Below are 24,091 nucleotides of genomic sequence, written 5' to 3'. Positions count from 1 at the left end.
CTTTTTGGCAAAATGTTAGCTTAGGTCATTTGTCAATGCTTTTATTGAGTTATTTGTTTTCTTATTGTAGAGTTTTGTAACTTTACATTTTTTGGATACAAATCTTTTGTCAAATATGTGATTTGCAAATATTCTTTCCCAATTTGCTGCTTTTCTTTTCATTTTCTTGGTGATATCCTTTGAAGAGCAAAATTTAAGTTTTGATGATGTGCAATTTATCTTTTTGTTCTTAGATTGTGCTTTTGGTATAGTAACTAAGAATTCTTTGCCTAATCCAAGGTCAAGGAGATTTTTCTCTTTTAATTTTTTCCCAAATATTTTATAGTTCTACATTGTATATTTAGATCTTTTTTGAGTGAATTTTTGCATAAAGTGTGAGGTATGTGTTGAGGTCCTGAATATATTTTATTCCATTTATACCTAAATGTTTCAATCTTTTAAGCTATTATAAATGTTACCTTTTTAAAAAATCTCAGCTTCTAATTGTTCTTTGTTGGAATAGAAAGGCAATTGATTTTTAGATGTTGACCTTGTAACCTGTGACCTTGCTTAAACTCATTAGTTCTAGGAGCTTTTTTGTATATTCCTTAGGATTTTTTATGTACAATAATGTCATCTATGAATAAGCATAGTTTTTCTTCTTCCTTTCTTATCTGAATACCTTTTATTTATTTTTCTTGACTTACTACATTTGCTAGGAGTTCTAATATGATATTGAAGAGGAGTGGTGACAGTAATCATCTTGCCATCTAATCATCTTCATGATCTTAAGGAGAAAGCATCTGAACTTCTCCTATTAGGCATCATATTAGCGTGGGGCTTTGTTAGCACCCTTCTATTTTTAGCTTACTGAGTTTTTAATTATGAATAGTTATTGAGTTTTGCCAAATATTTTTTCTTCATCTATTGATAGAACCACATGTTTTTTCCTTGCTTTTTTTCCCGTTAATCTAGTGAATTACATTGATTGATTTTTTTCTGTCTTCTTTTTCTTAACATTTTTTATTGAGTTATAATCATTTTACAATGTTGCATCAAATTCCAGTGTAGAGCACAATTTTTCAGTTATACATGAACATACATATATTCATTGTCACATTTTTTTTCACTGTGAGCTACCACAAGATCTTGTATATATTTCCCTGTGCTATACAGTATAATCTTGTTTATCTATTCTGCAATTTTGAAATTGCAGTCTGTACCTTCCCACCCCCCACCCCCTTGGCAACCACAAGTTTGTATTCTATGTCTGAGTCTGTTTCTGTTTTGTATTTATGATTTTTGTTTTTGTTTTTGTTTTTTAGATTCCACATATAAGCGATCTCATATGGTATTTTCCTTTCTTTTTCTGGCTTACTTCACTTAGAATGACATTCTCCAGGAACATCCATGTTGCTGCAAATGGCGTTATGTTGTTGGTTTTTATGGCTGAATAGTATTCCATTGTATAAATATACCACAGCTTCTTTATCCAGTCATCTGTTGATGGACATTTAGGCTGTTTCCACGTCTTAACTATTGTAAATAGTGCTGCTATGAACATTGGGGTGCCGGTGTCTTTCTGAAGTAGGGTTCCTTCTGGATATATGCCCAGGAGCGGGATTCCTGGGTCATATGGTAAGTCTATTCCTAGTCTTTTGAGGAATCCCATACTGTTTTCCACAGTGGCTGCACCAAACTGCATTCCCACCAGCAGTGTAGGAGGATTCCCTTTTCTCCACAGCCTCTCCAGCATTCGTCATTTGTGGACTTTTGAATGATGGCTATTCTGACTGGTTTGAGGTGATACCTCATTGTAGTTTTGATTTCATTTCTCTGATAATTAGTGATATTGAGCATTTTTTCATGTGCCTATTGATCATTTGCACTTCTTCCTTGGAGAATTGCTTGTTTAGGTCTTCTGCCCATTTTTAGGTTGGGTTGTTTGTTTTTTTCTTATTAAGTCACATGAGCTGCTTATATATTCTGGAGATCAAGCCTTTGTCGGTTTCATTTGCAAAAATTTTCTCCCATTCCGTAGGCTGTCGTTTTGTTTTACTTGTGGGTTCCTTTGTTGTGCAGAAGCTTGTAAGTTTCATTAGGTCCCATTTGTTTATTCTTGCTTTTATTTCTATTGCTTGGGTAGACTGTTCTAGGAGAACATTTTTGAGATGTATGTCAGATAATGTTTTGCCGCTATTTTCTTCTGGGAGGTTTATTGTATCTTGTCTTATGTTTAAGTCTTTGATCCATTTTGAGTTTATTTTTGTGTATGGTGTAAGGGAGTGTTCTAGCTTCATTAATTTACCTGCTGCTGTCCAGTTTTCCCAACACCATTTGCTGAAGAAACTGTCTTTATTCTATTGTATATTCTTTCCTCCTTTGTCAAAGATTAGTTGACCAAAAGTTAATGGGTTCATTTCTGGGCTCTCTATTCTGTTCTGTTGGTCCATATGTCTGTTTTTGTACCAATACCATGCTGTTTATTGATTGATTTTTTTGAATATTGAACCAGTCTAAATTTCTGGGATAAATCCTTCTTTGTAATGGTACATAATTAATTCTTATAAATTGCTGGATTCAATTTGCTAATATTTTGAGAACTTTTGTATTTTTATTCATAAAAGATATCTTACTGTAGTTTTCTTTCTTGTACTAGTTTTGTCAAGATTTGGTATCGAGGTAGTGATGGGCTCATAAACTGCATTGAGAAGTAACTGCTTCCTGTTCTGTTTTCTTGAAGTTATTTTTTTCCCTCTTGCAACATTCAGCCTGCATGTATAGGAGGAAAAACCAAAACAAAAAATAGAAAAACTCATTGCTGGGTTGTTTCTTGAGTCCTGCTTGCTTTCATGGTCTCCTGATCATTGTTCTACGTATTTTGTCCATGATTTTTTATTGTACGCTATGGTAGTGCCATAACAGGGGCCTGGTTATAGTTTTAAGCCACTAAATCTGGGAGTCGTCTATTAGGCAATAATAGATAACAACAATTCTTCTCATTCTTCACTCATCTTGATCCTATTTGCCCTTCAGTTTCCAGTTTAAGTGTTAGTTCCTCAGAGAAACTTTCTCTAATTGTTGAATCTGAACTAGATCTTACCTATTAATCTGATTATCCCACATGCTTTCCTTCACAAACTTTGGTCAACTTATAATTAGTTTATTTGTTTGTGTCCTTGAATTATTAGCCAGTGTAAAGTGAATGTTTAGCACAGGGCTTGGCACATAATATGCACTCAAAAAGTGTTGCTGAATGAGTGAAGGAATTAAGTTTTAAAAAGAATAAATGAATGAATGTGCAAAACTATAGCTTATAATTCTAGAGAGGTATCTTCACGTGCAAAGGGCAGACTGCATATGGTTGAACAGTTCAAAAGCTAACAAAATTTCTCTCATTAAAAATTAAGCTCCTTTTTCCTTTCTGTTTATCACTAGTGGAAGTAAACACTGAACAGTGGCTAGCCTTCATCTTCTATTTTGTATATATACACAGACGTACACATGTATATACATATCTATACATTTATAACATATATGTTTATAGTATATTACACATGAGATATATATGTGAAATAGATAGATAGTTATCATCCTACTTTTCTTGCCTTCCAGATGTTTCTCCACATTCTTTGTAAGCTCCTTGGATTCTTTCATTTTCTTACGGGACTTTCATTGAGTTGCTTAAAGAGTTGAGCCCCCCATTGTTCCTTCTTTACCCTTATGCTTGACCCTAGTTACCCTCAAAAAGTCTTGCACCTTCACATCCCATTGCTTCTGGGAATCTTTCTAGTCCCTGCTCTCAAACCTCATTAGTCCATCTTGTCTGCAGCTCTCTGATATGATCCATGGCTTTAAGTATGTTTTTAGTGTCTTCATCCATTACCGTTGGACCAGATGTTTTGGAACTTCTCATACTTCCTGGGCTCACTTCAGCCCTCACCTCAACTTTGATTCTAATTCCCCTTTAATTAGAGCCCTCAAAGTGCAGAAAAACCACACCCACTGCAATACCAGTCCCTGCTAGCAAAATTTCAACCTGGGTCCAGTCCCTGCTTGCCTGGGAAGGAAGATTTGCCACCTAGCTTGTTGCAAACATAAATGGAACTCAACAGCATGGAACCATCATCGAATGATTCATGTGGTCTTGCTGGCTTTATTGATTATATTACAATTCAATCTGTTGTGCAAAAGATCTTTTATTATTTTAACTATAATAGGAGCTAATTTTTTCTGCCTTCCTAAATGATTACCTGAACTATCTTTTAACTTTTTTCTTGGTATCATGTTAAAATCAGTTATCTACTGGGCTATTACAGAGTTGGAACCCAAGAACTTAGTAAAGGGAGAAAGACTGTTTCTCTCCTAAAATGCCCAAGATTGGTGTAAGTTTTCTGCGTTTTGTCGTCGTTGTTGGTAGTGTCATGTTTATTTGTTTTGGTTCTTTTTCTACTTCTTGTTTTTCCTTTTCGATGCAGCCATTAATTTCCTGTTAAAGTATGTGACTTTTTAAAAATTGTTTCTAATTTGCTATCAACATTATTTAGAGAAAAAAACTTAAAAACTTGTAGTCTTTTAGTCTTTCTCTTGACTTTTCTTGTCTATTTCTGGTTTGAATTTTTTTACAACTATTATATTTTTACTTTTATATTTGTAATTTATAAAAAGTACATTTTTAAATGAATTAAAAATAGTATTGACCTCAGGGGAGAGTTGTGAATATTAAACACATGAAATTGTGTAGGAGAGTGTCTTATGCCTACATAAGTGCTCAGTAACCATTAGCTATTACAGTTTTTGCTTTTGTGCCTTGTCTTAGAGACAGTCCAGCTCTGCATTTGCAGCTCCTGTGAGACATCTCCTCTTGGCTATTCTGCTTATACTTCAAGTTACAGACTTGAATTTACCACCTTCCTTCACTGCCACCCAAACCTGTTCTTCCTCCTGTGTTTCTTCATGCTGCCAGTAGCACCGTTTTACTATCATAGACTCAAGTTGTTCAAGTCACCTTTTTTGATTTTTCTCTCAACCAAAACTATTCCCAAGTCCTCTTTACTCTACTTTGTAATATTTCTTAAGACTTTACTTTTCTCTCCATACCCTGGCTCATCTGGGCTTAATGCTTTGGTCTCTGGACTAATGAAATAGTATAACTGCCTTTGATTTCCAGCCTCTGAAATATACTCTGCACACTTAGATTATTTTTCCTACAGAACATGTCTGCTAATGTCTCCTTCCTACTCATTAACTCTCGTTGGCTACCCAATGTGTACTGAATTAAGTCCTTCCACTCTCCTGTCCCAGTCCACCTCTGCAGTCTGCTTCAGCAACTCCTTCCGGCTTTGTACCCTCCAGGCTAGTTATTTAACTTGTGCTAAAATTCTAAATGGTAATATTCTAACTAAACGTCTATGACTTTTGCATGACAGGTAGTGAATGGACTTTGATCACCTCTGTCTGGGCTTCTAAGAAGTCTCTTTGGTTGGCTTTTAACAGATTCTTGGCTTTATTCTGGATTGATGAGATTGTCAAATAGCCGAGTTCCTTATAGGTGAAGTTTCCTGCCATTAAAAAAACATACAATACACACCCACATGCACACACCACAAACACATACATACATACATGCTAAGGAATACTTTGGAATTTCAACAATATTAATTCTTTACCTCAAATGCAGTAGATACCAGAGAAATACGTTTCCATTTCCTTTTACATTGGACATATTTGCAACTTGAGAACAAGAGCCAGTGTTGGTTTTCAGACAGAATCCATTTAATTAATCATACTATTTGAACAGCTGGGGAGGCCATATATTTATACAAGAGCTTAACATTCTTTCAAAAATTGTCAAGTATGAATCAAAATAATATTATTTCACTGTTTAATGATACACTATTTATCTTTAAATTTTATTCACACCTAACTTTATAAATCAATAGTTCCAGTCTTTGAGATACATTAATACCTATGTTTAAATGCTTTCTAAAAGCTCTGTCATATGCAGTGTGGTAAAACAGAGCTAAGGTTCTATTTACCAAAGGGACTCATTTGGAAAGTGTGTGATTTTCCAATTTTTGTTTCTAAATTTGACAAGCAACGGATAGAGAAGAAATAACTTGATAAAATTACATTGCCCTTGATAGTCACCAGCAGAAAGATGAACTTTTCTCATTAAAAATGGCAAAGTTTGTCTTATTCAGTGCAGCAGCATAAATTCTGTGCAGACAACTGTGAGTAGAAGACATAGTAAAACTGGATTCTTGCTTTAAATCACTCAGGAACACAATTTTAAAGAAAAAATTTGAACACACAAAATAAGAGAAAAATAAGTAGGAAAACTTTATAAAACTAGTTTTAATGCTGAATTCTAGCTTCTTTTCCTAGAGTAAAGACTAATTTGAAAGACAGACTTTGGATTCTGCTAGAGATAATCTGATAGGAAATCCCAGCATGATGAAAAATTATTTAAATGCAAGTGGCTTAGCAGCACCTGTCCTTTGGGTGCAGCCAATGTGGTCCGGGCCCCCAAGGACCACAAAGAGGGCCTCAGAATTGGGACGTAATTCAAAAAAGCTATAAAGCGGCAGAAGCTCCCTGAGACCAAGTCTGAGGATAAAAGGAAGGACAGGCAACTGAAACATGGCATGGTCAAGTTGAGTTTTTCCATTGTGGGTTATATCATTCCCAGATAAAGCACTTATGGTTTGCATGGCTAATGCCATATGATTCTGACAGTTATGTTAAGATTCCAGTGAAGGCAGGGCATATGCTCTTCCCTCTGGGGATAAAGCAGGAAGGTGTCCACTGCAGGCTGGTGCTCAGAAAAAACCAAGGCTTTTTATGCACTAACTTAGCCTTGAGATTCCGATGAGTTGTGAACCAAGGTGCACATACTCACATAGCCCCCCACATATCTCTCAGGCTGCCTTCACCTTTTCTGTTTCTTCTCCACTTGTTTAATTTAAATACATCTCTCTGTACAGGAAGAAGGGCATGTGTTATTGGGTTCTCTGTTCTACAGTCCCGTAGGGGTGGTCCTGTTTCCCCCAACCCCACCACTGTCTGGGATTGGACTGAGCAAGAGAAAGTTGTCACAGAGAAGGAAAGCCAGTCTTCACCCTCTAGAATTTCAACAGTACATTAGAGGAGATGCAGAGACACCCAAAAGTATGAGCTTCAGAATGGAAACATTGACCTCCTATGTGAAATTGTCAGGTGCAGGTCAATGATCTTTAATGCCATTCATTCATTCACTCATTCTCTCATTCATTCTACAGATCCTTACTGAACATTTACTATCAGGCAAGTTCCTAAGCACTGGAGAAATAAGAGAGAACAACACTCAACCCCATCTCTGCCCTCATGGGGCTCTCAAAATAGTGGAGCAGAAAGACAATCAAATTAGACATAAATATAACATTAATACTGTGATACAAAGAACATAGTAATATGAGAGCCTATTATAACCGTATATGGCACAGTTGGGAAGGGAAGTCTGTCATGAGAGACAGAAACCAAGCAGGACACAAGCAAACCACGTGACCATGAGGGAATAGTTTTCCATGCAGGATGGGAACATGGCAAGAGGCACTGAGAAAGGGCCAGCGTGCCAGGAATGGAGAAAGCATGGGGGAGATGATGGAAAATGAGATGTGATGGGGAAAGGAGCTCAGACTCCGCACTATTTGGAGGCTTCACTTAGGATTTCATTTCGAGTAGAAAGCAAGAGTAGTGCATCCTTTGCGATAATTAGCCAGGGGCATCACGTCCAGCCCAGACAGAGGTACGATGAGACCTGCGCAGTCTAGAGTCCAGCAGAGCTGAGTACAGTAAAATCACACCCACCCTCCCAGCATACAGTAATTGCTGGGGACAGCAATATTAAGAGATGGCTTCTTGAATAGGGGCCAAACCACTACTTGGTTAAAACAGGGAAGTTTTGACTAGCTCCACTAATAAATAATGAACCCAGTATCCTTTGCCCGGCCTTCACTCTTTCACATAAATTCAATATGTTAATGCATCTGTAACAAATTAAGTGTCTCTTAAAAGTCCCTTAAAAGTCTCCAAATCTTTTAAAATTTAGAGTGCCTATGGAAAACAAATAAGCAAAATCCTTGACCTTTTCGCTATTCATAAGTAAGATCAATGATGTATGCCAAGAACCCAGAAACCTTTCTAGTCCCAGAATTTTTCAAAGGAATTTGCTTTTATGAACCTAAAGCAAAATTGGAAATCTCTTTCAAAAAATTAACTTGCTTGGTTAGCTTTTGATAATGGAGTCAAGAAAATACTAACATATACCAGTCGCAGTGCAGAATAACCTAATCTCCAAAACTCACACTGATACTTGACATATGTAGCCTAGACAACCCTTGGAATCTAAGAGTAGCAATTTAAGTTGTTTATTCTTACATAATGGGAAAGGAGGCATGGGAAGAATTTCTATTTCCCATTAGCCAGTGTCACATGTCCCTTCTGTGTTCTGGTGAGCATTTTCTATAATAACCCATTAAGGTGATCTGTAACAACCAATAAAATACCTGAGACCATGCAGGAAATCCAGACAGAACCTTGGAATAGAGAGATAACAAGAAGAACGTCTTCTGTCAGCACATTTTAAATAACAAATTTGATTTTTGTTTTATTTTGAAAAAAAAATGAAGAATGGGGAAGGAGATGCTATTAAAGAACAACCACAAGGAGTCAGCAATTTCTGAGTTTTTCAATTAAGTTGCCCATTTTAAGGCTATTACACTGCTCCCTGAATCAAAAGGATTAACAATTTTCCTCTTAGCAATTAGAAAGGTAGAATTTTACTATGCAGCACATGAGGAGGGGACTGTACAAGAAGTTAGAATTAACTAAATCTCCACTGAGGACCACCCAAGAAGAGCTAAATGAGGGGTTACTTTCAAGTGGGGCTGGGATCAAAGATTGAGAGAGATTAGAACCAATAGGAGGTTAAAGGAAAACATCTGGTCCTTTGCAGTAATCACCAATAGAGAGGTGGATCCTCCTCGGGGTAAGAGCAGGCCATCTGACCACCGCAAGCCTGCAACACACCATAGAATGCTGATTCCATGGGGGTGGACAGTGCTGTCATTCTGCAAGAAATGCTCCCAGACCTTCAGAAAAATGAATGTGGGTCTTTCTTCATGAGGCAGAATGCAAATATACAATTCAGCATCGGGGTTTGAAATGCATTTTTGTTCCCTACTGGGGCAACAGTCACACTGTGTATTGAGTATAAGCCCTCCACAGTCTTCCTCTCGTGAAACCCATCACTGTGAATGGTGAAGGTGGACACTGACCTTTTAGGGGAGCAGCTTAGAGCTGAGGCCATCAGAAAAGGAGGTGATGCATATTAATACTGATTTTAATCAGCCTAATAGCTTTGGCTTCTATAATAAATGCCCATGTCTGCTTAGTCCAGAGGTGTGAAAGTCCTGGGGAGAAAATGGAAATATTCGAAAGGAATAAAAGGGAAAGAAGTTCCTTTTTTTCCTAATAAAAAAGTCATTGAGGACTTTATTTTAGAACATTCCTGCTTTTTGTAGTATGAGCCTTTTAAAACAGGAGCTTACTTTTACATGGTTTCTATACAAAATGTAATTGTACCTTATTTCCTATTCTTCAGATGATCCTGCACAGTTAATTACCCAAAGGAATGACAAAACAGCCCTCAGAATGACATCTTTAAATGTGCCAATTCTATCTATTATCTCTGCATATCACATTTCCTTAGAGGAATTCCAAGGAAAAAATTTTAAAGAATCAGAGCAAACGTGTTTGCCCGACTCCTATCTAACAGGAAGGCGGCTGGGACGAGCTCCCGTGTGCGCTTGGCCACTGGGTCATGGAGGGCAGCGAGCTGCTTCCTTAGGCTCCGAGTGAAGAGAGGGGCACACGTTCTGAGCATCACCTCTCCGCACGACACTTTCATCACCGATGAGCTTGTGAGAGGGAGACTCTTGGACTACCAGGGCTGGAAGGGAGAGCTGAGATTAGACCATTTCATTTTTCCAGAGAGGAAACCAAGGTCTGAAATAGTCACAGGTGGCAGAATTGGAGCCCCTTCCTGCTGGGCTTTGTCTGCATGCAGTGCTGGTTGCAGCTCAGGACTTCCTCGCCTTTCCCCCAAGTCTCATGATCACCGTGCCAGGTGTCGCTCAACCTGGTCGGTGGCCTCCACTTTCCCTCCGCTCTGTGTCAGACAGCTAAAAGGTGGGGGAACAAGGGCCAGAGAGCCTCAGCCCCAGAGTCAGTGCTGCGGGCAGGAGAAAGGGGAACTTAGAGCCGGAGACCACTGGCTTCTAGCTCTCCCCCCAGTTAGAAGTGGGTTTACTTACTAACCTAGCTAAGGGTTCCCCCTTCTGCGTTTCTTAATTTCTTCTTTGGACCTCAGGTGTACAGTATGGGGAATTATCTTGTTCCTCAGTTGGTGGTGATCACCATCTGGCCATGCAAACCCCTCCCCTTTAAAATTTGATTATTTTCCCTCTTTGTCCTCGTCCTGCTTCCCACTGTTCTCCCTCCCGTAGGCAGCCCCTCTAACAGCCCCTCTGTTTACTATATGTCCTTGGATATCCATGTGTCCTTGAAGAATTTAGTGTTCCTTTGTGCGGTACCTGGTTTTAATTTACATAAGTAATACTGCACTCAACTCTCCTTCAATTTGTTACCTTTTCTTCTCTTCTCTTATTAAGATCTATCAGTGTCTATAAATCTAGCTTATTACTGCAAACTGCTGCATATTATGAAGGTGAATGCATCATAACCTTTTACTTATCCATTGCTTCTAGTGATGGATATCTGGGTTGCCACCAGTCCCAGCTACCATAAGTAATGTTGCACTGAATATTCTCATATGTCCCTTTTAGACAGCAGAGAATTTCTCTTGGGGACTCTATCTGAGATAGACAACAGAGCCACGGGGGAGACGCACGCTTATATTCACCACATATGCATGTACTGCTCTCCGGAACGCTGGCACTGGTCCATATGCCCACCTGTGATACAGGAGAATGCTCACAGCCAGTCACTAGCACTTGGTTTGCTGTGACTTTTTCATTGTTGTCAATCATGGCTCCCTCCTCATTACTAACAGGGCTTTTGATTTGGCAGTTTAAATCATTATTTTTGTGTTATATTTTTCTATTTTGTGAAATTATATTGAATGACCTAATGCAGGAAAGTCTCTTGTGCAGTTTGGGTTGGTGTTGGGAATGATGCAATGTCCTGAATAGCAGAGAGCTGTCTGTATGGCATCATCGGATTACCATTTTCAAAGAAGTGAAAAATGAACTACCTGTAGTTGTGAAAACCCCTCCATGACCATAGTTTATCTTTGAGAATTCAGATGTCGCCTCAGGATTAAGTGTGATCTACCGGTTGTTGTCATGAAAACTAGCTCTCATTGTATTTTTCCTGGGGCTTTATCAGTTAAGAAATCACTTTGTCTTATAATGAGGAACAATTTGGGATAATGTAGAGGACATAATTAATGTGCTTCTTTATCCCACCCCAACTCCTGCACACATATACTCAGCCTTGAACTGCACTCTCCCCATCACCCCTAGTGCGGGATTGGTCTGAGGTCCACATCAGTATCACAGAATCCAGGAGCCCTCTGGCCACAGTTTGTAGGATGAGGGAAATTCATTGATCTAACACTGACCTTATCAATAATTTTGGATGAACGAGTAAGTCTTATGACTTTGAACTAACTGAAATGGAATTACTGAGAATGGTGAGTCCCAGAGGTGGCACCAGGGCCAGACAGAGCTAACGTCAGGAGAACACAGAAATTAAGAAGTTGTAGAAGATCCTGATCTGTAAAGAGGAAGAGAGATTACAACCACCAGTCCAACAGCTATGAGTACACGCATCAGCCAAGCCGAAGCCTTACTGGGAAGAACCTGGACCTAAATTCTTCTCCTGACTCCCCTCCCACTGTATAGGAAATAAAGTTGATCAGACATTCTGCCTCAAAGACAAGCACCACCCCGGGTTAAGTGGACACACTTACATTCCTCTGTTTCCTCCAGTTCTCCAGAGCTCGTTTCAGCCAAGCACCATGTGCCATTTTTAAGGGAAAACAGAACATTCTGTGCCTCTGCCACTCTTTACTCATTAGAAATAAGCTTCGATAATTACTCTCAAGGAGATGGGTAGGGAATGGAGGGACACAGGACATTGGGACATTTACTGAGGAGTCAATTCCTGCACCCAAAGGGTCAACTAGAGTGTGGATGACGACATCTCCTGATGGTACTGGAAGTCAAAGCTACAAAGGGTCTAAGCATAATGTAACTCAGATATATAATTTGGTAATATTTTTAACAATCACAGAGCCTTCTTGCTTGAGTACATTGAAGATACTCTAAATATGTTTCAAACAGAATCAAATTGCGTTGGTGGAAGTCAGCAAGCTGGAGGAAATGATATGGAGGAAATCAAAAAAGAGAGCTTTTGTGATGGTCGGGAATCACTTTCTTAGCAGCTCAAGAACAATTTCTAGGACCGCCTTAGTGAAAACTGTCACCCTGGCAACGTTCTGACAAGTGAACATCCAGTAATGCTCCATTTGCCATTGTAAATTAGATGCTACCCAACCACTGGCTCTGTAACTTAATAAGCAAAGTAGCGTAGACATCCATGTTTTCCCTTATCCCTAAAGTCCTTTTCAGGAGCAGAATGTAGTGGTAAAGGGAATGGGCTGGGAACTGAACTGTTCATGTTTCCAACCCTGGCCCTATCTTCCCAGCTGTGTGATTTTGAGCAAGTGACCTAAACTTTCTATACTTAGTTCACTCAGGTATAAAGTAGAGGTAACAATAGTGCTTCCCTTAGAGGGCTGTTGAAGGAAGATAAGTACTCAATACGTGTTAGCTATTATTTTAATTATTATTTTGGTAATCGTGCCATGATTCTCCTTCAGGAAACCACCATCTCTCCCATTCTCAGTCCATATGACTGACATGGACCTGAGATCCCCTTCATTACCTCCTCAGATATTGCCCTGCCCAAGGAGATTCTGTGAAATTCAAGGTTAGGAGTTTTGATTTGAGCTATTGGAAAAGAGGTACTTTTATTTTCACTGGAGTTTGCTAAGCTAATGACTGTAAACCCATGGCTACTAGGAATCATCAGTTAAGGGATCCTGCCTGAGAATAAAGCCAACACAGAGGAAAATCAGACTTGAGCAAAGGCAAGAGACCAAATTTTTATGACATTATTCAAGCCCCTGGATCTAGCTGTTCCTGAAACCAATGCCTGAAATCCTTTGAATTTCCAACTGTGTGAGCCAATAAATTCCCTTCTTTGTTTAAATAATATAAATTAGGATTCTGGAATTTATTATTAAAGGAGTCCTAAGGAATATAGTAAATGATGGCCAAAAAAATATTTGGAGCTAAGTAATTTGCTTCTTAATTTTCCAAAACTTGTACTGAGAACCTGCTCTGTGCTAGACACTGTCCTGGGTACCATGATGCAGTGTTGAGGAAAATGATATTTACATTCTAGTGAGGGGAAAACAGTCGACAAATAAATTGATTGAACTACTACAATTTGTGGAGCTAAATATAGTCGAATATTGGTGATTTCAAATGATCAGCCAAGTACCTAAAGGTCAAACTGTAGGTACTGTTTACCTCAAGAGAGGTGAACCACGTTACTGGCTTCTAAGCAAATCACAGGGGGCTTCTAATTTTCCATCTTCATCCCACAGATCTCCCCTCCTCCTGCGCACTATTTCTTCTCTCGTGAATTAACTCTAGGTAATGTCACAAACTTGGTTCCAGACAAAGAGATACAACCACCTTAGAATGCGTTTTCCTATCGCTTCAGTCCCTCCCACCTATCAAATTACACTGCTTACCAACCCTGGGGCCGGAGCTTCCTTCACGGGTTGTCAGTAACAGTCCGGCTCACTGACTGTGTCTTCTAACCTGTGTACCTCCTTGATCCCAACACGGTGCCCTTTGTTATCACTTGGTACTTTCTCTGCCCACTGCCAGGCTGAACTCGTGATTCCTGCTCAGTTGTTCATCCCTTGCCTTCCAACTTAGAACACCTAGCCAGCCCTCATCATTGTGGTTTGGGGAAAGTTACATCTTACCTGACTGGTAGGAGTTCAACAGGGCTGAATCTGGCAGAAGGACAGTTGATACTGGGAGTGACAGTGAAGTCAGACATGGAGTGGAACAGAGAGGCAGGGTGGGTGGCCTGAGGAAATGGACTCAGACAGAAATAGGCATGCAAGACATTATTAAGAAGTGCTTATGAGTGCAGCACCTGTAGATAGGAAGGGGCGAGAAGAAAGAGGTAGGTTTGGGTAGCAAGAGAAGTTGAACTGTAATGCAGTCTTCATGGAAGACTTAGAAGCCAGCAGGGAGTTCTGAGATGACCATTAAGACTTGTTTGGAATTGGAGTGCAAGACACCTGCTTCATCTCTTTGCTAATGTGTTATTAGCAATATTCATGTTGTTTAAAGTTTGTGTTTTACTGTCTTAATTATAATTGCAGTCTTTCTCCACTTATTGTCAAGCCCTTTTAGCCCCTCAGTAAGTGCTGTCCTTAAAAGTCAATCAAACGCTTATTGAAGGCATGAATAAACAAATGAACAGTTAGCGATTAAAGGGAGTGAAACAAGACGATAATTCATATTCCCTACAGGACTGTTTATGTTTAAATAGGAATCTGATCATTTCATTGCCAACACTTAAGATAATTTCACATTTTAATCTCTCAACAAATACTGGTTAAGCAATTTATACGAAAGACTGCAGGGATACAGTCACAAAGGAGAAATGATCTTTAATATCAAGAAACTTGCCTTCTAGTTGTAAGTCATACAAACAGATAATTCTGATGCAAGTCAGGATGTATCACTACCAGTGGGCTCACCCAAGGTACCCCAAGAGTTGGGAGATTTGAGGCTCTGTTAAACCGGGGACACGGTAGAAGGCATTGGGGAGATGGTGCCCTTTATCTGGGCTCTGAAGGATGAATTGGGCTTAGATAAAGTTAGTGTGATGTTCAAGGCTGAGGGAATGTCATGGACAGAGGAAGAGGAAGTCATGTGAATGAGCGGGATGATGGAGTAAATTTGTAGAACGGCAAGAGATGACACCAGGGTATTATTGGCCTGTAGTCAGCTTCTGGAAACGTCTGAGAGAGTCTTAACCACCCAGACAGCTGAGTCTTAAGAGAAAAACACTCTAGTAGTCTTTAGTGTAATTCTTAATTTTATTCTATTTTCTCCAGGAGTAGATCTATTCTAGGCCAATAATTCTTTTGTGGATCTGGCTGGTTTTTATTTAGTTCTTTCACTTTCAAAAAATAGGGGATTATTCATAAGCATGTGTGAAATCATCAGGAATTGTATTGGTTTATAACACCAAGGTGATTCTGAAATGTACTAAATCTACCAAAAGGCTTAAATATTACCTAAACACTTCTTTTTTTTTTTTTTTTTTTTCCTTTTGGTGTTGGGAAGAGAGAGGTCATGCTCTGAAAACCCCTTTAAGAAAGAGAAAACTTTCAGAAAAGTTTGTTAGACAGCTAATAACTAAATTTCTACTATTCTTCAAATGATGTCAAACCAACTGTATGAGAGTATGGGAAGTGATGACATAAAAGCAAAAGAGAAATACATTTAACTTCTAAGGTTGATAAGTACTAGAATAACCATGTGTTACTTGTGTAAGGTAGTTCTATCTTGTGATGATTTAAAATGAAAATGAATTTACTTTTAGACAGTGATGGGAAAAAATAGAGATTTGGGATAAAACTCAGGAAAATAAGAATAAACAGCATATTTACTAACATATTATAACTGCTTAAGCAGTTTTGTCCTTCAGAAGTAAAACCAACCAGGGCTGCATCTCATCTCCAAGGGTCAGAAAATTCTCATTTATTTTTATCATAACCTTAGTTTGCAGCTAGATCCACGTCTAGGTTATCTGCCAGCATTTTTGTGATCGTCTGCTGGCTCACACTGTGCAGGAGGGTGGACCTGTTGAGTTAGGGCAGGACAGCCCCAAGTTCCTTTTGAAGAAATCCATGATTAATGTGTTCTCACATCTCCCTCAGCAGGTTGCACATTGGAAAGGTCTTTCCGGAGGCTTTCTGAAAAGAAAAAGAAAAGAAAAAAAAAAATCCCAGGGCTGGGCAGATTCATGAATATCTTCTAGCTCCAGGAAAGCCATCCAGACTGGAAGTTTGCCAAAGGGCATACTTTGGCTTCCTGCCAGTATTTTGTAGTAGGGAAACATTATGTGGAGGGACTTCCTTTGCTCTAGTGAAAGCTTACCAAAGGTCAGAAAATTATCCATTTTACCCACACACAGAGTCTGACATTCACAGATTTATGGCAGCTCAGGAATTCATGACATACCCTTAGAGTTTACCCTGGATGACAAAGAAAGTAGAAATATGATAATGAAATCATTATATATAAACATTAGTCTTTTCTGCACATTTTTTACAGTGCTCCCCCCCACAAAAGTATAAGTAATGATTTGATTTGCTTCACTCTATAATTCTTTGAATAACTTCTAAAAACATTTTCCCCAACAGAAACATAATATCGTCTGGTTCATAATAACTAAACCTGATGTTCCAAAACATAAGTATAACACTTTTTCTTTAAATTTTGTAATTGGGTCATCATATTTATAGTTTCATTTTTAAGCTACACTTTTTAAACAAAACACTTGATGTGAAGGAAAGGAAATATCACAAGGCCAGACTGGTTACTCCGATCCTTTCATTCTCAACTCCATTTTCTTTTTCACATTAAATGCTGAAATTAAAGAAAAATAATGTTACTATTGTTGTTCCTCATAAAATAAATAGAACAACCATGCACACAAACTGCTGAACTTTAACAAAGCAATGTGTAGAGTTTTATTCCTTTCACAATGAAAATTTACCTCCAGTCTTTTTCATTCAATAAGAGGCCTAAGACCACCAACCTAGAAATAATTTCTAGTTTTTAATAGTTCCCATTAATATCTATGAAAACACAGTAAATGCGTAATTTTCACATCAGGATATAGAACCACAAGAAGTGAATTATTTATATGGACTACATAAAAGTAATCTCATAATACCGATGCTTGCCAAACAAAAGCGTCCTTTATAATTTTCATCCATTCAACAGATTCATTGAAGTCCTACCAAATGTTTTGTGTCAAGGTAGAAGGTTTAAGGGATATGAGATCTATGACATGCAACTCCTGTCCTAGAGAAACTAGACTTCAGTTGCAAAAGCACACAAGTCTGTGTGCACACACGCTTACACATACACAGAACACCGAGTTACATGGGATTAAGAGTTCGACAGCGGTCCAATACACAAAGAGCAGAGTGGCTCAGAGGAAATGGTGATCACTATTATTTCTAACAGTCTAAGGAGTTGTCATGGAAATGGTGGGCATTTTTCCAAAGGATAAACCAATGGCCAAGGATTCCGTGCTTCACAGATGTATACATCTAATTGAAAAGAAGATTCTGTTGATGCTCTGTTACCCTGGATAAATATTTTTATACCTTAACATCCCTCTTTCTTCTTTCTCTTCTCCTCACCCCACACCCATCAGCTGCTTGTGCTTATAGTGCCTGTTGCTATGACTCCTACACATTCTGCCAGAAATCGGAAGCAAGTGTCTTAATCTCTGAGCACCAGAGAAAATGATCTTACATTAATGACACATTTTTATGTACAAATAAAATGGCCTTCTCAGAATGGGGAAAGGGGTAGATAGATAGACAGATATAGAAATGCATGGATTTTCTGAAGCACTTTTACTAAGAATTATAAACCATTCTTTGTATTCTTTTTCATGGAATCACATCAGCTGACTTCAGAATGATTTATCTTTGTGAATGAATAACTAAGGTAGCTGGAAATGAAATATTCATACTCTATAAAGTTTTCTAAATATTTCTGAACCTGTCCATTTAATCCATTTCTTTTTTAACTTTATTATTTTAATTATTAATTAGAATCAACACTAGAAGAATTCTATCATTAGGAACCTTATATATACACAAAGGTGAGGGAATTAAAACCAGGTAGAAACTGCAGGAGGCTCATAACAGAGCTGAAATTGTTTTTGTTTTCAACCCTCCTGGGTTGTAATACCTCCAGCAGTGAGGTCCTATAACTTCATCATGAGATGGTGGTCCATGATCTGAGGTGGGCAGCACAGAGAAGATGCTAGAACATTACAAGGGCACAGACACACTCCAGAACATAGAAAGATTTCTGTTTCCCTTAAAACCCTTTTCTGCTTTGTTTTCTTCAGAACTTGACTAAAATTAGGATGTTTCACACATGTGTTTAGCCTTATTTGGGGAAATCAAGCTGTGTATCTCCTCTTAACAAATTGCCTTCTCTCTGCACCAGCAGCATGGATCAAGCCCAAAAATAGAAATCAGTTTACAGCCTGTTATTCAAATTAGGCCGGCTGTGAATTCCTCTCTCTGCAAGGAGTTTTTCTGGCCATTCATTCCTAAAGTTGATAGTTGAAGAAATATGTGTTCATTTTACCAATTGAAATTTTATTTGTTAAGTAAGTCTGTGTACTCAGAAAGATATATGACTTGACTAAGTTAGCTTTGTTGAAAATGGGGAATCCAAATTTGGGGGAGGTATAAGAACCAACTTTCTAGACCAAGATGCCCCTTCAACTAATGAAACAGCAGAATTTATTTTACCACTGAGGTTAGTGATAGTCAAAATCTTACTCTGGACCATGAGTCGATGACCTACCTAAGAGCTGGAAGACTTTGTACATTTCTGAGGTTAAGCAAACATGCCTGTGGTTCAGAAAGATGTATATCCACGCAGCACAACGTTAAGGCCTGAGAGGTGAGGAAAAGGCTACAAGGATGCACTTCTCAACTTTGCTCAACTTTATGGCTGTTTTATCCAGTGAAGTCATCTTCTGTGAGTAACTCGGCATCATCAAATCTGGGTCTCCAGGAGCTGGGAAAGTGGTACAAGGAACTCTGAGCTCCTAAAGAAAAGGTCTGTGTAAACATAGGGATTTTTAATTAACTTTTTCTTCCTCTAAGAACCAGCGTTTACATTTCTCTTTCTCTCCTCCTATTACTCCCCCCCATCACTCATTCTTTTCTGTGGTCAATTGGGTTACCACCCAAACCCACAGTGACACCTGCTGGTCAATCAGGAATGGCTGGACTGAGTATCTGCAAAGGCCTTGTTTGGCCCGAGATAGGCAAGTGAGTCCACTGGAACAAACATTAAGGACTATAGAATTATTTTAGAAACTTAAGACAGTGAGAAAAATTAAGTGAGCCTTTCCCTCCAAGGGGCAGCTTGGGAAGGAGGGATTTTTCAGGGAAATCCGCCTGACCATTCCAAATAGAAAACTTAAGCATTGTATGTGTTTGGAGCTCATAAAAATAAGCCAAAAATACATCCTGTATTACGAGTCTTAAGAAAATTGATATGCTAATTACTCGTGAAAGTCACTTTTTACATTGGTTTTTATCAGCTATATTTATGGTCCAAAAAGTTTTACGTAGCATTAGATCAGTGAAGTCCCAAGAGAACCACACAGGAGTGTGTCACACACACATTGTTTCCTTTAAAAATATTGATTAGATCTCCAAAACAAAGGGTTAAAAATTTAAATTTAAGACACTCTTTCCTATCACTTCCTCCAAACTTCCAATTCTTGTTTCTTTACTGAAGAATATTCATGTTTTGTTAATCCTAGGTATTTATACATTGGTTATCTTGGCTGGGTACATTTTTGAGGATGTTTGCTTTGTTTTAAGCAAATCTGTTTCTGACTTGAAAGTACAAATTCTAGTAAAAACAGAGACAACAGGAGTATTTTTTACCATATGTACATTTTCATAAAATATTTACACTTTTCATTTGAAGGTTAAATCCTAGGAAAAATTCCTCATACACATGTTCGTATTTGAACCACGAGGTTGTCCCTGAGGACTTGTAGCAGCAAATGTGTATTAGACAAAAATGTTGGCCTTCTTCATCCTTACTCTGTGTTCTAAAAGCCAAAACTTCATTTTAACATGACCTTAGAAGAGTAGTGATACTTTTAGCATTTCCTGGTATTTGGTGGAAGGAATGTTTTTATTTGACTGCGGATGTCACTTGGTTTACAGGAAAGATTTGGTAACGTGTTCATGCCAGTACTGCACTTACCCCAAATTTCTTGCTATGTAGGAAGAACACATGTCAAAGCTCACTGTTTGTTAAATGGAAAAGATTCAGTACACCAGAAGCTTCTATTATAAACATTGTGACTTCGTGCAATTTACAAAATGTTCTATCTCCATTAAACAATAAACCCTTGACCCCAGAGCTCAGTTTCGGGATTCTGCGATTGGAGAAGGTAGACATAATGGATGGCAATAATAAATGAAAAGTTCAAGAGGTTAAGAAAAACTGTTTAATTATTTCTCTGGAGCGTGGGCTGCAGAAGCCTTGCATGTCTGCCTGCATCATGGTGGAAAGGCTGTGTGGAAGGGGGCCATCAGTGCAGCCCAGGCAGGGCAGAAAAGCAGGTTGCTGGCCCTCAGCTGTGTTTATGAACACATGGTCTCGGATACCCTTCCCTCACTGAACCTTGCCGTTCCTGCCAGGGGAGGTCCAGTGCCAGTCCCAGGGCTCAGCATCTGTTTTCCAAGGAGCTTGGATTCGTTCGCATGAGAAATTCATTGCTCATAGTTGCTTCCCAGCTGTGGCACTAGTGAGTGTAGCCTTTCTGCCTTATTTATTTGTAGAAAATCAGGTCCCATCCTCTGCTGGAGGCTCTCTTACATAACTAGTCCTGGACAGGCTGCTGTGCTCTCAGTCCCAGACCCATTCAGCTGCCTTCTTAGCTAAAGAGCTCCTTCTTTAAACCTCCTCACTGGAATTTCACAAGGTGGGAGGTGGGGGGCGAGGGTCCCACGTGAGGACAGGACCCTGGCAGTTCCCAAGGAACCGTGTTCTCTAAATCAGATATCCAAGGAACAGGCCAGATCTACAGACTGGGACCTTGGTGGGAGAAACACTCTGGGGGAGGCTCTCAGTGGAGTTTTGGAGGCCAGGGAAACAGCCCTCCCAGAAGAGAACAAGTGAAGGCAATGTGCTGAGAACTCCTCACAAAGTGTGCTCAGAGCGGGAGCCAGTAAAGGATACACAGTAGGTCTAGACCCAGGGTTTTAAGGAGAGCAGACAGACATTCTGTTACTAGACAAACTGAATTCTTTAGGGCTTCCATCCCTCAACCCGACCCCAAAACTTTTACAGCAAATTGCTGTCTGTCTAATTCCATATAGACTTGCAGACACCAGCCCACGAGCAGCTGCTTGAATGAACCTGGGCCTCTGAACTGAAGAAAAGCATTGTGAAGGCTGCAATGTAGAAAAGCAAAATGATGTGACTTTGCTGTAATTTCGACTCTGAGCATTTTTCATTGTAATCTGAAAAAACACATTGAAATCAAAACCTTAATGAAAGAATTAAAGCATTCTATTTATCCAGTGTCTTAATGTTAAAGACTCTGAGGTCAGAATGCCCCATAAAGGAGGGGAAACTGTTTTCCAGTGTAAGGACTATAGGAGAGGGAGGTGTACAGAAGGATGGGTCAGAACCAGAGCTTTGAGTTAGGAAGTTCTGGATCCCGCTCTTACCTATCAGGGTGATCTTGGGGAGGTTATTTAACTTCTCAACACACCAGTTTTCTTGTCTGTAAATTAGGGCTAGTAGTTCAAACCTCAGACTGTTGTAAGGATTACATGACACAGTGCACCCAGGAAGATACTCAGCATGGGGTCAGGCATTCTCAATCACTGCTGGCAATAACTAACAATAATAACTAAGCCATCACCTAGGAACACAAAGACATTGAATTGAAACCCAGTCTTGACAACAATAGTCTGTGTGAACACAAATTTCTTCCCTTTCCTTTGGCTCAGGATCTCCCCTTCGGTACCACTGGGATAAAGAATAGCATGGGTAGAATGTTTCAAACTGTATGAGATTAAAATGAAATAATCATTTTGGGGGAAAAGGCTATGTCCTAGGAGCAAGTGTCTATTCTGTTCTTACCCTGCACTGTAGAGAACGTCCTGACAAAGGGGCAGTTACAAAGCCAGGGCCTCAGCACCAACTCAGATGATGGGGGAAGGGCCACATGACCGGGCACACGGGACACAGGCCATCTGGTCTCCAGGAAGGGACAGTCCAGCTGAACACAAAGGCAGGGCTGAGCTAGAGCACTTTCTCAGCCACTATGCGCACCCACTCTTCATGCTGGGATGCCTCAAATGGATTCAAGACACAGGCTTCAGGATGAACTGAACCCTTCCCGGGCCCCCCATCCCTGCACCGACCCCTCCAGGTAGGAGCAGTTTGGCTGTTTGTCTGGATGCCATACCCATGTCTGTGAGTCACAGAGTGAAGAAGACAGAGAAGTCCCAGGTTTAAGACAAGGCCGGGACTAGGGTAAGGCACAAAATTTAAGAGGGTGCCCCTAAACTCAGTAATCAAAATAAATAATACTTCAATGCAGTGTTTTAAAAATAAAAATTAGTGCATAAAACCCCATGATGGACAAGATACAGGGTTTTTTTAATTTTATTGAAGTGCTGTTGACTTACAATGTTAGTTTCAGGTGTAGAGCAAAATGACTCAGTTATACATATACATACATACATATTTTCTTTTCAGATCCTTTTCCATTATAGGTTATTACAAGAAATTAAATATAATTCCCTGTACTACGTAGTGGGTCCTTGTTGTTTATCTGTTTTATATATAAGATATAGTTTTAAATAAAGAAAGGATTGAAAGGTTCAGAAGCACCAGGTAGGGCCGGAACAGACCTGGGCCTGTGGCTGCACCAGGAGAGAGCTAACGCTGGCAGAGCCAAGGGGTGCCGGGAGGCCCCAAAAGAAAAGCTCATAAATGTCCAAGGTCTGTTTCTGAGGGCCTTGCCCCCCAGAAGCCTTGTCCCCTTCATGGCTTCATACTGGATACATGTGAACTCCACAAACCGACTGGGGGATAATGTGAGAAAAAAGCTCTGTACCTCTCTGGGTTCAGGGTTCATTCAAAGCTGGCAACACTTGACTTTCGAGTTCAAAGGAAAAAACTGCTTATCAAAGAGCTCAAGAGATTTCTTGAACCTAGATCTAGTATTTACCTTGCAATGTTTTGATGAATGAGGGTTCAGTGATTCCAAAGTACACAGATTAAATTTCCCTAGAATATACACAATTTGGGAAAATGAAAGGGAAATGGCGCTTTGCGTAAAATCCGTTTTGGGTTCGGCTGTACCCCCAAATATTTAAAAAATACCACAGAGCTTGCCAAACCCCAAGTGCTTCTGGGCTCACATGGCCTCAGCTCCCTACTTGAAAATACCTTCCCCGCAGGAGGTCTGTACCCTTCTGTAAGTTAAAGCATCTCCAGATGGTACAGGCCCGTCTCGTGCTGTGACGCTCCATCATAGGGCCTTGGGAAAAGCGCAGAGCCCTAGTCACCAGGCTCGTGAGTCCTTCCTGAAGTCCATTTACGTGGATGACCCAGGAGCACCGGTCTGTTCAAATTTAGGTAGCAGCACCAAGCGCTCTTCCGGTAGGGCTGTGAGTGCGGCGCTGTGGCTGGGGGACCGGAGCCAATGGAGCGCACCGCGATGAATGCAAAGCGCTTGTATTCGAGGGAGACGGTCTCCTGCCATTTCCGTGACATTCTTCCTAACTCTCCTAGAGCAGGATTAGAAATGGGTATCACACAGACCCAAATGTTGCTTCTGAGTCGGGCAGCGCGAGGCGGCCGAGGAGCCGTGGAGACGGCTTCTCAGGCTGGCAGCCCGGGCGCAGGGCGGAGCCTCGGCGATTCTGTCCCAGGCTTCGTTTCTCGCGCTCGCCGCGCTGGCCTGAGAAGCCGGGCACGTTTCTTCAACCTTGGAAGCGGCGGAGACCTGTTCATTGGGGTTTGTGAATCAACCAAGAGGAATGGCCTTTAATATTTAAGTATGTCTCATGTAGCCATTAAAAATCTTTTACAAGTGTTAAGCCATTATTAAAGTAAGATGGCTCCAGGTC

The 24,091-nt window shown here is 39.8% G+C and overlaps 1 pseudogene; it reads right to left on the bottom strand.

Moving 5' to 3' along the window:
- Nucleotides 1-23,735, bottom strand: part of LOC105091472 (small ribosomal subunit protein eS1-like) — a 66,409-nt pseudogene extending 42,674 nt beyond the window's left edge.
- Nucleotides 23,736-24,091: the final 356 nt, after the last annotated feature.

Source organism: Camelus dromedarius, chromosome 5 (assembly GCF_036321535.1).
Source record: "Camelus dromedarius isolate mCamDro1 chromosome 5, mCamDro1.pat, whole genome shotgun sequence".
Taxonomy (NCBI): Eukaryota; Metazoa; Chordata; class Mammalia; order Artiodactyla; family Camelidae; genus Camelus; species Camelus dromedarius.
Note: the sequence above shows the minus strand (reverse complement) of the source record. Positions and strands in the feature narration are given on the sequence as shown.